Below are 9,693 nucleotides of genomic sequence, written 5' to 3'. Positions count from 1 at the left end.
ACGTCTATCCACCTCGTAACGCTTGGCTTAAAGCCATAAAATACAGCATCTGCTTCATATGAAACTGACTCCCACAACGTGAGGGATCTGTCGAACTTTTTCTTTTTTTTGTTTTTGTAAGATCTCTTTCGTGTGATCTTTTTATCCCCATTATCAAGGCAGCCAGCGGGTCTGAGAATTGGCTAACCTCCCTGTTTCTCCCTCTATTACATCCTTCGCCTCCTCCTTAGGCTTTGTCGCGTGTGATAAATTCTTGTCCAGAATAACTAATATTATCATCAAACGATGAACCTGTATTTTCTTTCTCTATTTTTTCTCGCTGATAAAGGAAAGAACACCCAGTCTTCGAGGCGCAACCTTTAGACGCTTTAACTATACGCCAGTGAAGATTCTGCTGAATGTCCCAGATATCATGGACGATGCTCCAGCCCGAGATATGGATCCTTCTACGCGAATAATGCCGCTTGCGTGTCGTTCGCTGTAACGTTCGTAAATCGCACGTCTGTGTCTTATAGTTACTGTTTAACTGTTTCTCCCCCGAAAAAGTCAACTTGCTCCCCAGGTTCCCCTGGAGCGCCAGAATTAACATCCTATTCGCTAGTTCCCTCAGAGGTGCGTCCCTCCCCCACACCGACAGAAATCCTGGTGGTGCCCCTGCATCCACTCCTTTCCCCTTGAATTACCTCTTACTAACCCGCCCCCTCCTTCAGTAATAGAGAAAGATCCTGGTGCCCTCCTGCATACAACCTCGCATTCGGCCTAGAACACGTTAGGTAGTTAATAAGTCATCGCAACAGGTCTTGTAAGTGTTTGATGCTGGGCCGTGAATTGCAGAGCGCAGATAACGTACGGAACAGAAAACACAAACAGCACAGGACAAGCACCGTCCTGTGTTGTGTGCGTTCTCTGTCGCGTACGTTATCTGCGCTCTGCAGTTCACTATTATGAACCAGCTATAGTCCAGCAACAAACTCTCTTAACAGACCAAGTCCATCAGTTGGTCGGTCCAAACGGGAGGGAGTTCTTCTGACGGATCTCGGGGATTTGAGGGAGGGACCACAGGGAGTTAACCATGAGGGACCTATTAGCCATATAAAACAGAAATAGTTGGCCTCACGTGAAAACGTCGGCGCCAGGTCGCCTTAACTCCATGTCGTCATTCCATACCAGGACCGATGTCGATGACGCGGCATAGATCCGGATAATCGGTGCGTGGATCATCACCTCTCAGCAGTGTTCGCACCGATTCGTGGTCTCAACGTTGCCTGTCCATTTCTCTGCAATGCACTGCTTCAAGCGTGCAGTCTGTGCTTCTTCTGCCTTCGTTTGTGCACCTGACATTAGCGTCTAGACTTGCCGAGCGACGGCGCTATAGCGAATTAAATTGGGGGGCGTAGGCACTAGACACATTCTTCTCGCTTTTCAAAAGATGTGCGCTTCTTTGACACGCCACGTATACAGGCAGATGCGAAATATTGCTGAATCGAACATGCAGCCTCGTATTAAAGGGCCCCAAGGCCACTCCAAGCTCAAAGACGAGAGAGAGGTTTCTTTCTCGCCTTCGCTACCCTTCCTACAAGCGCTATCTTCTCCTCTCCACTTATTTCTTCATAAAACGCGTGGACAATGTCAGCACTAAGCGTCGAGGTTATCAGAATTTCGCGCTTTCCGGCTACACGCTGTTATCTCCGCTTGCGCCGTCGAAAGCGCGTGAAACGAAGTGAAATCGGTTGATCGCGCGCGATAGTGTTGCGAGCACGGTGTAAGAATATACTCAGGTGATGACACTCTTCCCCCAACGCACGGGAAACCGCAATCCACGCGCGTCCCGATAATGTTCGGGTTCTTATCAGATGACTTGCAGTTTCATCGGCGCCGTCTTAGAGGGCGCTACGAAAAGCGGGGCAGTGGTTTCCATAGCAACGCGAATGCTGCTGATAACGTGCATTTTTCTGTGCCATTTTGCTGGATAATGTGCATCCGCCAAGCGGCGTCGAGGGGCGAAATCGAGAGAGCAACAGGAGAGGGCACGGCGAGCGCGGCGGCGATGACGCAGCACCACCGTGATTCGGCTACTCGCGGGCGCTCTCCCCTCAAGCCATTAGATGGCGCACCGCTCAACGGACCGACGACCGAACATTTTCTGGCCGCTTAGGCGCGCGCAGTGTCAACACCTGAATATTCTTACACTGTGGTTGCGAGACAAGGCACAACGGGGCATGCGACTGTATCCGTCTCATTATTGCGTTTTTTATCCGCTAGGCTTTGTGTTCTGGCGCTGCAGTCGCACTGGAAAACTCGACTATACGCTGCCTATGGCAAAGCGCGGCGGGAGACAATTCACCCCCGATTTTTCTCGTATATGGAATAATCGAGAGCCTATGTCCCCGTGACGTCACGTGAGCAGACAGCTGGCGTCATTTTCGCCAAAAAAAAAAAAAAAAACGGAAAACGCTTGCATGGAGAAAATAACGCGCTCGTTCTTGCATCTTCAGGGGGTAATTCCGGCACTGCAGATCATTCAGATATCCCGCTATTTCCCGTTAGTAAGTGAGCCTGTGTCTTGATCGTGGTTGTGGCTCGAAATGTTCTTGCTGTTGTATTAAGGCCAAAGCCTTAGATGCCTCATCAAACGCGAAAATTGACCGGCGTCCCGCGTAGGCGGCGCCAACACGAGTGATAAAAAAAGTTATCGCGTGATGATGCCCCCGATGACGTCATCATGATGTCACTATGACGTCATTGTGGTGTCAAGTCACATGATGTCATCACATGACGTCGCTTGGTCGAAAGGGGCGCCGATCACGGAGGCAGTGCAAAGCCAGGCCCCGTCCAGAAAGCTTGCAATACCTCCGATCCTGGAGGCAGTGTAAAAGCACGTTAGGTGCAAAAAGCTTTCGCAAGAGGGTAGGGGAGGATCAACACATCCACTGAGAAGGAAAGGAAGATGGCTTTCGCCTTCTAGTCGTCTTAGCTGAATGTACAAAGGACCCTGTGAGTTTCTTTTACAGCGAAAGCTGTTATGAGGTCACAACAGCCAATTTTGGGGGCGCAGTTGTCCGCCGCCGCCGCCGCCGGGGTCCGTAACCGCTATCGCGCACAATGAGAAAAAAAAGATATCCAGAACCGAGAACTTGAACCCAGGCCCTCTGTGTTGCAGTCGAGTATTCTACCAAAGCGCCACAGTGCTTGAATCCCATTGTTATTTCCATTCCAATTCTCACGCAGACGGCAAAATAGACCGCTTGCTGAAGACGGCGTCGGAGACAAATACGATGCAAGCTACTTTTCTTCCCAAACATGATGGCGGCTGAGCGGAATGCTCTGATGCGCGAATCTCGCCGGTATAGTCGTCTGCCCACAGGTATACGCTTCTTTACGAGCTTAATGTAAGCCACGTTCAATTTTTGTATACGTTCCAACACGAAAGAAGTCAAAAGAATATCAATTCTGTTTGTTTTCTTTAACTTTCTCTTGCCGACGGGAGGTGGCGTCATTTCTCACAGATGCCATCCAGAGGTGTTCCATTACACGGACGGCGGGGGCTCGATGCTGTCTTCGAAGCTGTCAAAGTAGACTGTCTGTGATGCTGTTTAGAATTAGAACACTGCCTTTGTGCTTTCACGCATGCCGTGTCATTATCTTACATTTCAGCCCGGTACTGCGTACGTTGACTTTGTTACACAGTTTTTTCTTCTGCGGTAACCAAAAGTTGCGCAGATCGACATGATACCTACGCTAGCAAGTGCATCGGATCATCAGACACAACATAACAGCGTGAGCAGTCGCATACGGTGGGAGGTGCCCAGCAATGGCGGACATGCTCGCGGAACGGACCGGAAGCACTTGGAACAAGAGTGTCACACGGCGCTCTTGCCACTAAAAATTTTCGCAGGTTGGGTGTTTCAACCCTACCTCCCTCTGGCAACGCCCATGATCGCAATGCACTCGTTCATCCATCAAGCGTGCAGAGCCCGGAGGTGCGAAAACTGCAGTCCGAGGAAATGTGAGAAAGAATTTAACCGGCTGCCGCCGAGTGGAACGGTCCCAAGCTGCCTCCACAACCAGCCCTGACGACGCTTGACAAATAAAAGTACGCCGCCGCAAAACGAATTGCACACCGAGTCCGAAATTGGAGGCCGCTCCCCTGTGGTAAGGGGCGCGACGTGATCGTAAGGATGCTGCTGTGCGGTCTACTACATAGAGGGCGCGCCCGTCGCACGAAGCGGCCGCCGGGCGGCGCTCTGTCTCGATCTCTGACGCCGCGCCGCAAAAGAGGAGACACAATTAGACGTAATTAGCCGGAAAGTTCGACACAGCAGGGGGCCGCATCGTTTCGATTATTCATAAAACGACGTGTACTTCTGGGCAATGATTCAGAGCCCCTTTTCTAACCACTGAGTCAAATGCTGTCATTTCTGCCGTTGAGCTCAATGGCTGCGTGATAATTTATGTGTTCGGAATCAAATGAATTGCTACGAGATAACTACTAAGAATTGCTACGATACCTGAACGGAGGCCTGCGTAGTCATACTGGTAGTCCTTGCAATGTGTTCCTGATTCACAAAGCTGGAGGCGACCCTGATCCTTGAGTTACGTATCTGTTATGTAGAACCCGCACGTCTGCGTTCGTGTTCTGCGGTGTATTCCTTGGATTAACTTTTTGCTTGGTCGCACTGCCGCAGAGGATCTCGGAGGCTACGTAGAAGGAAGTGCGTGGTTGGGATCCGCTATGCCAGGTGCCGCGCGGATCCTGGCTGCTCCCAAGAACACACCGTCTCTTCTATCAATGAACTCGCTCAATTGATGTTCATTAATTATGCTGACAGTTAATTGGCCTTTATCTTATGTAAAGTTATGCTCCCATATTATATGTATCCAATATAACTCTTAACTTGAACTAGTACCATCGATTTCTTGTCAGTTTTATTTTTTAAAACACAGTTTCTGAATATTCGGAAAACAGGCAGTAAGTGCTCGACCCGAAGTGTTCGAAAGATAAGCAGGTGTGTCACTGGTTGCTCTGCCAGTAAAAATCCATCCCTTATTCAGGGCTCGGGTGGCGGCAGCGAGCCATGGCTACCTGGACTGAGGAGGCCACCCACCTTAGGGCTCAAGTACCAAGAGCCTGGTCAAAAATAAAGTTCATTTCTCTCTCTCTTATTCACGATTACTGAGGTGTTCGAGCAGCTACAGCACCAGGACCTTTCTCCGACACATACGTATGCGTCGTTTGGCCCTATAACCACCAAGTTGCGCGCAAAGCAGACAGAGCAAGCAGGGGGAAGAAGAAGATGACGATGCTGGTCCTCCATAATCTGCGAGAAAGCACCGCAAGCACGTCATTTCTCGCGCGCATCATCAACACTGACAGCTCACCCACGCAGCTTTTTGTGTGCGCGCACTGCGCCCAGCTGGACAGTGGTGTACCTGCAGCCTCGTACGGGCGCTGCTGTGCAAGCAGCGAACGCTCTACAGCGACGCTCGATTAAGACACCTGTCTATAGATCAACTTGACGTCATTATGTGCGGTCTCCTCGTCGGCTTCGTTCTGTTTTTCGGCTGCATCGTGATTTTCATGCTGCTGCACTTCTACACCTTCATGGAGGCGGACAAGATGTAAGGTGAACCCGGACGCTGCGAACGCCGCCCTGGTCAGCACTCCGAACGACGCCTAGTGGTGAGCTAAGCGGAGCTTTATAAGTGTGTGTGTGTGTGTGTGTGTGTGTGTGTGTGTGTGTGTGTGTGTGTGTGTGTGTGTGTGTGTGTGTGTGTGTGTGTGTGTGTGTGTGTGTGTGTGTGTGACATATTACTTTTCGTTCTATAGTTTTATCGCAATGCGCAATGCTCCCTCCTAAGTGTTTCCTTCCTCCATGCCGGGAATTGTGGCCTGTAGCAACACTTCATTTGCTGCAGGCCACAACGACGGTCATGCGTTCATATCCAGGCAACAATGACATGTGGAAATGTGAAATGACAAGCGACTTTGATAAAACACGAGATTACCATATAAGAAACGGCTGATCGCCTATACGAACCCACGATCGAGAGAGCGCCAATTATTGGAAAACGGCCCATACAAATACGCATCTGACCAGCGCACCTTCGATGGCCGAATTCCCGTACGCTCGCAGCCGCCGGGTTTTTTGCGTGTGATGCCGCCGCCACCGAAGTGTGTAACTCGTAAGAAGCTTTGCTAGAAAAAAAAGGGGGGGGGGGATGTTAATTGTATGTCCCGTCCCCCTTCGGAAAAAAATTTCTGGCTACGCCCGTGATCTTGGATGTTGCTGAAATGTACTGGCGAATTTCGGTTATCGGGAACATACGGAACACGTATGTAAGCGTCTCACTGAATTAACATGTGTAAGTATTCAAACGACTTCCCAATTAGGTATACAATCTTCATCGCACTCGTTATAGAGTAATCTGAGGGAGACATAATTTTAGGAGAAAATGGAGGCTCGAAGAGATGAAAAATCCTTGAACAGGTGTCGTCCCTTGAGCCAACTTTTCGACAGATTGTCTTGTCTTCTTCAAGGTAGTTGCTGCCTTGAAGATGCAGCCTTGAACATGCAGCCTTGAAGAAGGCAAACCACTTATCGAAAGGCATGGCTCAAGCGACAACCCGTGTTCAAGTTTTTTTCATGTCATCACTGTAAAGTACTGTAATGGTATTGTCTAGTAGTATATTGAGTAGTGTCTAGTTCTGTGTATTTATTCTGCATAATGTTTTGTACTAAGGTCTGAAATAAACCTGATTTGATTTGATTCAATAGCCGGAAGAGCACTACATTGCAGCGTTCGCTGCTTTCCTATCTCGCAGTTGCATGCTGAATCGCTGATAAAAGGTTCATGCATGTGATATAGCGCATGCTGTGTGACCACGCATGGTCTCATGTCGCCATTAGCCTGCCCGTGCTCTTTTAACGCGATAGCGTTAAAGAGCTCGTTTCGCCCAAATTCCGGCGTCGGCGTCGGCGGTTGTGAACGAAAAATCAGCGTTATCCGTGAGCGGAAATTCGAGACATATGCAAATAAATAAATAAATAAGCGTTCGGTTCGAGTAGGAATCGAACCAGGGCCCTCTGCGTGGCAAAGCAGGTGCTCCAGCAGAGAGCCACGCCATTGCTTGGAACTGCTTCAGAAAAAAAAAAAAAACTTATATGAATGCCACGTATAATGCAAGGAATTTCCTTAACGCATGTAATATTGCGTGGTAGAAGCGTATATTGAATCGCGCCAGGCGTCAGGACTTGTGAATTGCACAACGATCGAGTGAGGGGGTTTTAAGGCCGACTCATTACAAAGCGCTCAGACGTAGTCACCATCAGCAGCAAAAGCATCAACAAAGTGAGCAGCTGCGTAGGTTCGCGCGTTGCCTTACGGACGCGCATTGGACACTTCACCGATTCTCAAAAAGAAGAATTAGGTCGTAGTGGGCACTTCGCAACTGTACTTGCAATATGCATTCTAGGATAGCTTTAAACGGTCAATGTTACTCGCACAGGCGTTCCTTTCCTTGCGCAAGGTTAAGGTGTCCACCGAGAACCGAAGTGAGGCTAGCAATTGAGAAGGCGATGCTCACGGGGCCCGATTACGCTATCGCGTTCTACTCTTGATGCGAAGCTCAAGCGTCCTCCAATTTTTCCATCTCTTCGCTGTAAAGTATTCCAGTGGCATATCCTAGGACTATAGAGTAGTCTAGTTCTGCATATTCATTCTGTATATTACTTTGTACTGAGACCTGAAATAAACTTGATTTGATTTGATTTAGTGGCCGGCAGAGGACTACGCTGCGGCGTCTGCTGCTGCCCTGCCTCGCGGCTGCATGCTGATAAAGGTTCTCCATACATATGATATAGCGCATGCGAAATGGGACCACGCATGGTCTCATTTCGGTATCAGCCTGCCTGTGCACTCTTTTTCCTCAATGAAACATGGCGGGGCCAACTACGGCGAAAGGTTAAGGACCTCAGTGCTCATTGACCACTCTCAGGACAAGTGTGATTCGTACAGCGTACGCGTGTGCACCTTGCAGAGCAGTAAACAATCGCGCTTGTACGCATCTAAGATTTGTACTTTCGTAGTTGGGTATACACACCTGCCTGACATATCTACTCACCGGCCTTCGAGGCACGGCGGTCGCGTTTATCATTCCCTATTCGTTATGCCCGTGTACATCGTTCTCTTCTACACTCTTAAAAAAAAGAGAGTCAAAAGGGAGTCACGTCTGCTTGACTCTCTTTGTGGCAGCCGATGACCACCTTTTTTTCTAAGGGGAGTCACAATGCTTTGGTCGACGCCCCTGAATGAAATAGATGACTCCCTTGCTCCAAGGGAGTCAGTGATGGTTCTGCATATACAGGGTGGGTTTTTTTTAAAAAGAAAGCTTCAGTGGCTGCGACCAAGATACAGTTCGCTGCTTTGGCTTGTGGTATACCGAAAAATTTTGGTTGAGAATATATAACATGGACTCGTAAAATGTGGAATTACGCACGTATTGTGTTATGGCTTCAGTTACGATATTGCTGAAACGGCGCTTCGAAAACGTCTACAAGTAAACAGGGTTCTTAAAAAATCTTGCCCCCAAGCGAAACATTCAGAGTTATGACAACGTTTAACAATGGCAGCGCTGACAAATTTGCGAATCTTCGCACGTTTGCAAGCGAGGTTTGTAGATTCCTACGACAGCATGTATGGCAGAAAACATACATTTATTAGTGAAATGGACGTGCATGGTGTTGAACGCACTGGCGATCGGGAACACATCTAACTCGACGGCCGTAAAAACATGTGCCGCAAAGCTGGCATGATAACCGCGCAGACCGGTTATCAAGGCGACGCTTTACCGCGTCTCCTAAAGAGCGACAATACTACCAGAATTATAGCTCGCGTGGTCATCATTTCTGCCCGCCACAGCTAAACTATATCTTCACGATAATCCGCGCGGGCCACCAAATCGCTCAGCAAACGTTGAGCACAGCTAGGCACGCACACACGGCCTCACCGCACTCTCCCTAGCCCCTAGAGCAGGGGATGCACGTTCACCTGCGCCCCCTCCCACCGTACAGCCCTTACAGACACACACAGGGCACGCTTCGCCTCCTCCACCCTGATATTATTCAATAGAGCTTTAACTATGCATGGATGTGTGTTCTATAGCACCAAAACAAAACCGAAACCATTTAGGCGTTCGTGGAGGCTACTTTAATCCAAAGCCGAAGCCATCAATACGAGACAGCCATTTTGGCCTGGCGTCGTGAGACGGCATTGTTCGTGATCCGTCTCGTTGTGGTCGTTCTTTAGTCCGCCAGAATAATCTGTGTCGTCAGGCGTGATTGCAAGTGATCGTTTTGCGTGACTTTCCTTCCGTGCTATGCATTCGTGGCGTAGTATCGTGTCGTCGGCTCACGCTTGCCGTGACTGGCTGAAGCAGTGTCACTCAGTGTTTGGGAAAAGCAGCCTCCGGACGGAGAAGTCCCTGCAGTAAGCTTCGTTTCGTCGTGAACTTGCCTGAGCAAGATGGCAGCGCATGACGGATCCCAGTGGCACCGACAGACGAAGCCTGTGGACGACGCTCCTACGGTCGTTATAGATTTCAGGTGAGTTCTGCCGGCTTCTGCCTACAACTCTTTTATTCGCTTCACACGTAGCTTTGCCACTTGTCTTTCTGATGTTCCAGTTGCACGGATT

The sequence above is a fragment of the Rhipicephalus sanguineus genome, chromosome 11, assembly GCF_013339695.2.
Source record: "Rhipicephalus sanguineus isolate Rsan-2018 chromosome 11, BIME_Rsan_1.4, whole genome shotgun sequence".
Lineage (NCBI taxonomy): Eukaryota > Metazoa > Arthropoda > Arachnida > Ixodida > Ixodidae > Rhipicephalus > Rhipicephalus sanguineus.
Note: the sequence above shows the minus strand (reverse complement) of the source record.